We start from the raw sequence: 6,933 nt of genomic DNA, 5'->3' as shown, positions 1-6,933 counted from the left end.
AGGCACAAGGCAATGCAGTTAAATGCTTAAAACAGCCAAATGTCAGCTGATAAACCAGTCTGAGCAAAATATATAGCATATTTTATACCCATCATATCCTTCTCCTGAAACAGCAAGGACAAGTTTGACCTGTTAAAATCTCCTGTAGTATCACTTACGGAAAATTAACCATGGTTTTATTATAGTAAAAATGTAATAACCATGTTTTTTTGGCAGATTGATTACCATTTGTATAACTACAGTTTTACTACAAATACCGTGGTTAAACTGGTTAGTGTAGCAAAACCGTGGTTCATTTAACTATGGTAGCCATGGCTTTTTGGTTTTATTTGTAGTATAACCATAGCTAATTTTCACAAGAGATGTCCTATATAGAAAACTCTCACTATGTTTCTTTGAAAAAAAAAAAAAAACAAGCAGGAGAACAAAGTTATTCACCTTTTATTCCTTTATTGAACAAAGTCTAGTCAAAAGCATTTTGAAAGTACTAAAAGAGTGCATTTCTTTTGTATTCTGTGTGTGTGAGAGCGAAGCAGAGCGAGAGAAAGAGACAGAGAGAGTTTCAACAGTTTTATAATGCATCTAATAGAGTGTGTCTGGTTGTACTTGGCAGTCGCTGTGGCAGCCCAGGAACTCATTGACCTCTCAGCTCATCTGCGTGGAGATGTGCTAAGTCTGAGGAGCTTCGCTTAAACACCGCCGGCTGCCTGCAAATGAAACACACGGCACAGTTTCAGCAACAATCGCTCATATACATCATTTAAAATGACTCTGCGGTATTTCAATTCGAGCCGAAACCACACATTTACCATCTTATTAGAGGGTTTTAGAGATTGGCGCTCGACTCATCTGTGGTAAACCTACATATCGGCCATAAATAACGGCTACATTTCCATATGAGGCACAATATGCACAGTTTTTGCGAACAGAGAAAACGACGGTAAACATTCCATGAAAATACCCCTACAATTATAGTGAAGTTAAAGCTCGGTATATGAGGTTTTCCTGCATCGGAGGATTATTTAGTCTGTTTCAAGAAAACATGTCAGCAAAATGTGACCTGGTGGCTGAGAAAGTGCAGACAAACTTAATCATAGGATATCATGTATTCAAATCAAATAGTGTCCGCGCACGTCGTGTGTCTGCTCAGTAGCTCACGGCGGGCTGGCCGACGTGAGGGTTGCCAGACTGCTGAGAGAACGTGACCTTGGTGGTGCCGATACAAATAACGCCACAGTGCACCTCGTTGTCGCTTGCGGACTGAAATATGGGTGCACGGGGATTGGGTTGTCATGGCAACACAGACAAAGCAATGCAGTAGAGGGCGCCAGGGAGACCCGAACAGGGTTGAAGAGGGACAATGGGAGATTTGGAGCCAGAATATCATTTGCATCAGTTACAGACTGGATCCAAATGACGACACTAAAGTGAATCTCACAGGCGCTAATGGCTGTCTGGCAGCGCGTGGTTAAAATTAGGCAAAAAAGATCATAAAATATTGATTTGCCCTGCAACAGCACATTTTCAAGAGGTTATTACTGTTGTGCAAGAAATTGAAGTGAGAAAATGAAATGAAAATGTTGTCATCTATATGCAGCGTATTGAAATGGAGGGTGAAAGCGATGGCGGCGCCGCTCGCAGAGATGGAGTGAGTTTTCAGGTGACTGTCTGGACGCCTGCCGCAGTGTCTGAAAAACCCAGACATCAGCCAACTCTGATCACCCCCCAAGTGTGTGCTTGCAAATACGTGTGTGTGTGATAGAAAAGATGGATAGAAAGAGCTGCCACCAAAGCAACTGTCGTGTCCTCACTTGACTCTCATTTAGCAAATGGAGACAATAGCTTCGACCTCAAGCATCTTTCTTGCAATATCTGTCAAGATGTTCAGTCACTTTGAGGCCTTCCTTGACCTCCATGGGAGTACATATTTAATGCATCACTTAAATTGGGTAGAAATCGTGCCAGCGCTGCACTATAGAAATTACCGCAATTCATGACTCATGCTGTTACTGCTCTTGGTGGTAAATCACTGTAAAAGTCCACAATCAAAGATTTTATTCAATTTGTAATTCCAAATAAATCAGATTGTGATTTTCCAAGAAAAAAGCCCATCATGCCTCATGATTTACTGCCAATTTCTGCCACAATTTAATTTGTGATTTTCACAGTACATAGAAAAGAGCCTACTATACAGTTTCATAAATCACTCACCATCGTATTACCAATATCCAGCAAGCTGTAAACCATCAAGTTAGATGTTTTCCATTTTGAAACCCTCACTATCCCTCTGAATAGAAACCCAGAAGTACACAACTCCAAAGTTAAAAGAATAGTTCACCCAAAAATGAAAATTCTTTAAATAGTTACTCACCCTCATTTCGTTCCAAACCTGTAAGACCTTTGTTCGTCTTCAGAGCACAAAATAAGATATTTCTGATGAAATTTGAGCTTAGACAGCATCACAACTGACACGTTCAAGGCCCAGAAAAGTAGCAAGTGTCCATGAGACATCAGTGGCTCAACCGTAATGGAAAGAAAACAAAAAGAACAACTTTATTTAACGATTTCTTCTCTTCCGGGTCAGTCTCTGCCGAGTTCTATGACGCAAAGTCGTTATTTTGGTTTTCTTTGCACACAAGTAGTCTTCTCGTAGCTTCGTTACATTACGGTTGAACCACTGACGTCACATCGACTATTTTATCAATGTCCTTACTACCTTTCTGGGCCTTGAATGTATCAGTTTTGTTGCTGTCTATACAGAGTCAGAAAGCTCTCGGATTTCATTAAATACATCTTAATTTGTGTCCCGAAGATGAATGAAGGTTGTACAGGTTTGGAACAACATTTTTGGGTGAACTAACTCTTTAAGTCATCTTTCCAATGTCTTATTTGACTGACGCACAGCGAATGGTTTTTAGTGGGCATGCGCATGTGGCTGAGACTAGTGGCTTCGGGCTTACTGTGCCATGCCTGACTGTTTAGTATTCATGGTGGATGACTATCTCGCTACTGTTGCTGAGGGCTCTGTGGAGCAAGCACCTATTAGCTGGAAAACTGCCACGGCTTGGAGAGAAGTTTAATAAATATATAAAAGCCATACAGTGCGTAATTGGATGGTTAGCGTCAGAGGACAATCAATTTTGTTGAGGTTGCATTTTTTAGGCGGTCCTCTTTTCTTCTCAAACCGCGGATTTAAAAATAATGACAAAGATGGAGCAAGAGTCAATCTGAGTGATGTAATCGAATATAATGCTTAGTGTGTATATATTTCTTTTTCTTATTAATAGTAAAATCTTTCTCAGCCAGTGGCTTTATAATTACACATCCGCCATAAATGTAGGCTAATGCAAATGGAAAAGCAGGTACTGGGATAGAGAATTATTAATATGAATTCAATATGAAGCAGGCAGGCAAGCATACCGAACTGTCTGCAGAATTATGCTATTAATCCATAAATGGTTTGAAGACTCGCTTACAGCTGTCATAAACCCAGCAATGACATCTCGAAGCAAAGCAATTATCCTCAGACCTGGAGTCTGATTGGAAACTCTATCGACGAGTAAAATATTTGAGTGACGGTAATAAATCCCGCCTGCTTCTTAGATAAAAAAATACATTCCTAATCCTCCTTCATTGTTCACAGACATTACATGGACAGTAATGGAATATACTGACCTTTTCCACCTTTTATTTCCATTGTACATCTTGCCTCAGTGATAATTCCATAATAAAGGAGCCAATCTGCTTTTAATTAATCTGCCAGAGAACTTCTTCGAAAAATTATTGAAAGCAGAATTTGCCCTCCCTACACTCTCGACAATCTCTGTCTCTGCCAATATACTGTAATAGTAACCATATGCCCAGCAGGAAGCAAACCAAATGCATTACCTACATATTAAATTCCCAGTAAATTCTCCTTTTGATACGCCTTTTAATGCATTAGCTGTGCTTGTGAAACAGCCACAAGATACATCTCGGTTTACCGAAACTACATGTAAGGAACATGTACATTAGGCTGTATTTAATTAGACTTTTACTATAGTATTGTAATACATTTATGCCCCTGTCTGAGAACTTGTTAGATGGAAAACCACCTAATCAGACACCTTAGCTGCCAGATGTGTGGTATTTTCTCAGTTTACAAACCGGTTGTGCCTCAAGGTGATTGAAGTGTGTGAAATGTTACATTAAGTTATATCACGTCAAGTTTAGAGCTTAAAATACAGAAATAGCCTGTGGGATATTCACACTTGTATACACACACTTAAACCCTGGGTTAATGTAATCCCACATTAACTTGTTTTACGTTTCACACTGTGCTTACTTTACTCTTGACCAGTTGTTTATTTTTCAGTTGTTGTTTGCAAAATCATAAAATAAACAACAATAATTTGTGACAAGGGCAGCACGTGAACCTGTGGAACTTGTGTTCGTCTGTGGAAATGCCACATAAACTGCTAGAAAATGTTGTTAAAATATATAAAATACAAGAATATACATATTTTCTCCTCAGAAGCTAAAAGTCAACACAGTGTGTTAAAGTTTCTGCAACTGTTTAAAGTTCATGAATATTTAATGAGGTAAGCAGTGAAGCAATTTATGATAGTTTGTGTGACAATAAATAAACAATTAGAGGGTTAGCATCACAAAATCCCAGTTAACCCTGATATAACCCGGGGTTAACAGCCGTGCCAACTCTCTTTCACACACAGAAGTGTGAAACACTTCACCCAGGGTTAAAAGTGGTGTTACCTGGGATTTAAAGGCTTGCCCAGGGATAAGTGCATTGTGAAAAGCCCATATATATAACACAATATGATTAGTATGTGCTAAGTAGACAAACAGACTGTTGCGCAAGCTTGTTTGACTTTGTGAGAGAACATTTTTTTGCAGAGGTGCTAAAGCCCTCCACCTGTCTCCCAAGCTCCTGACCCGTGATTTTAAAAAGCAGAACTCACGAGTTAGGGTCTCAGGGAACAGGAGGAGGGCAGCCATAACCAGCTAAGCCTATCTATTTCTTTCATCACAGCTGAACTCAGCAGCTCCTACACTGCCAAAAGTTTGTGTCTGGCAGCATCACTGCGAAAAAAAAAAAACATTAGGAGGGAAAATTTCCCCTGCCATTATTAATCGCACAAGCAAGTAAAATACAAAGACGTTTGCGCTAATACGCTCGAGATCGAGGACAAAATAACAATAGGATGACGGGGCGGAAAAGAAGAATGTAACGGCAAAGAGCTGTATGACAACTTGTGAGACTTGTTTCCTCTTTTTCGAATTGGACTTTCGATAGACAAATGCCCTCTGCTCTGCAGTCTTTGTGTGTGGAGAGGAAACACATCCCCTCCCCACCTCCATCTCAGAGCCAGACGGTCAGTCCTTCCTCTTTGTTGTCTTCCATAAGTCATGACAGACTTGCAATCCCGCAGACACCCAGCAGAGACTCAAGGTGCCTCGTCCACATCACAGGTAGGACAAAGCGACCTTGCGTCGCAGTTACATACATCAGACAACAGAAAAATCCCCAGCGAAAGTCCACGACGCTTTCAAATAGGACACTCAAACCCGATTGCGATTACGGGCACGCACCAAACCGCCTCAAGACAAAGCTGTCAGTCGGTTATATGGAGGTGCGACTAGTTGGCAACTACATACAGATGTGGCAAACATCCGAACGGCGAACCCCACCCCCTCTTTTACCTCTGCCGCCACTATTCGGTACGCTTAATGAAATCTCTCCCATCTGTGGTGGCAATTCAGTCGCTCGCCCCAGCCAAAACATGAGTGATGTTATTCCCCTCACCTCTCCCGGCTCCTCCCCCATTATCCTCCCGCCCCCCACACCTCTGGCCCCTGTCCTCCCCCTGGGGGGAATGGACTGAGGTGATGCTCCCGGGAATGAGTAGATTATTATCGACGTTCACAATTTACCTCTGGCTTTCGGAGCAAACGAGACGCCATGGCTGCCAGCATCCTTCTCTGAAGAAGAGAAAAAATCAGATTTGGAGGTGAAGAAGAGAGAAGCCGGGTGCTGAATCAGACGCAGACTGGTCTTAGGAGGGGGCGGGGGGCGGACTGGAAGGCGCAGGTTATTCCCGCCCCGGCGTTCGCTGCCATTGGCTTGTGGGAGGCATCCATCACCCTGTCCCGCAGTGGCAGGAGGCTGCGGCGCATGAGTGAGGCGACCGCTTCTCTTCAGGCACAAGGCAAATGGCCGGTGGCAGAAAAGTGAAGCTGAAGATCCAAAGACCTCACGAACTCGATATCTTCCCGACAGCCGACCGCGTCCCAGCTCCGGGGACGCTAACCTTAATTGACCGAGGCGAGCAATAAACCTATTCTGCGGTCATATTCTTTGAGAAATTAACTATTAAGCAATCATTTACACCACTGCTGATAGTCTATTCCTAATGACTGATTCATCATTAAGTATGTCTAACATTATAGCGCAAACATTGAAAATGGCAGTTAGGGTGCATGTAATGATATAATGACTTGCAGAGCAGCCTATCCTGTGGTTCAGTTCATTCCCCGATTCATTAACACTCCTGCCCTATGCAGGCATCCTCAGAGGAGCGCAGTGCTCTGAATGTCAGAATATAATCTCCACTGCACCACAAGGAGTGCAGCCATTTCTACAGCAACACATAATTCAAGTCCAAGTCCACTTGGACTCCAGACTGCAGACGCTGGAGACTCTACAGGGCCAAGGGACTTTTAAAGCAAATGAAATCAATGCGGGCCCTAAACTAGTGCCTGTAATCAATCAACTCTATTACAGCCTTTGCCTCGGTGTCTGGACACTGCTGACCCCCACTTTCACCTTTGGACATTAAGGATGCAGTGAATACATTTCCAGCCCCACAAAGCTTGTTAGTCCTTTGCGGCTCTGCAGTGGCCCTTCATTATAGGGACATACAAAACCATTAAATT

At 42.4% G+C, this 6,933-nt stretch overlaps 1 protein-coding gene across 1 annotated transcript in view; it reads right to left on the bottom strand.

Moving 5' to 3' along the window:
* Window positions 1-439: 439 nt before the first annotated feature.
* zgc:153372 (uncharacterized protein LOC767695 homolog) overlaps window positions 440-6,933 on the bottom strand; it is a 52,729-nt gene continuing 46,235 nt past the window's right edge. Inside the window, exon 11 of the mRNA XM_051129188.1 lies at window positions 440-707. The gene's annotated coding sequence lies outside the window, so the exon portion shown is untranslated. The remainder of the gene's footprint in view (window positions 708-6,933) is intronic.

Source organism: Labeo rohita, chromosome 15 (genome assembly GCF_022985175.1).
Source record: "Labeo rohita strain BAU-BD-2019 chromosome 15, IGBB_LRoh.1.0, whole genome shotgun sequence".
Lineage (NCBI taxonomy): Eukaryota > Metazoa > Chordata > Actinopteri > Cypriniformes > Cyprinidae > Labeo > Labeo rohita.
The sequence above is the reverse complement of the archived record's forward strand: the minus strand, read 5'-3'. Positions and strand labels throughout refer to the sequence as shown.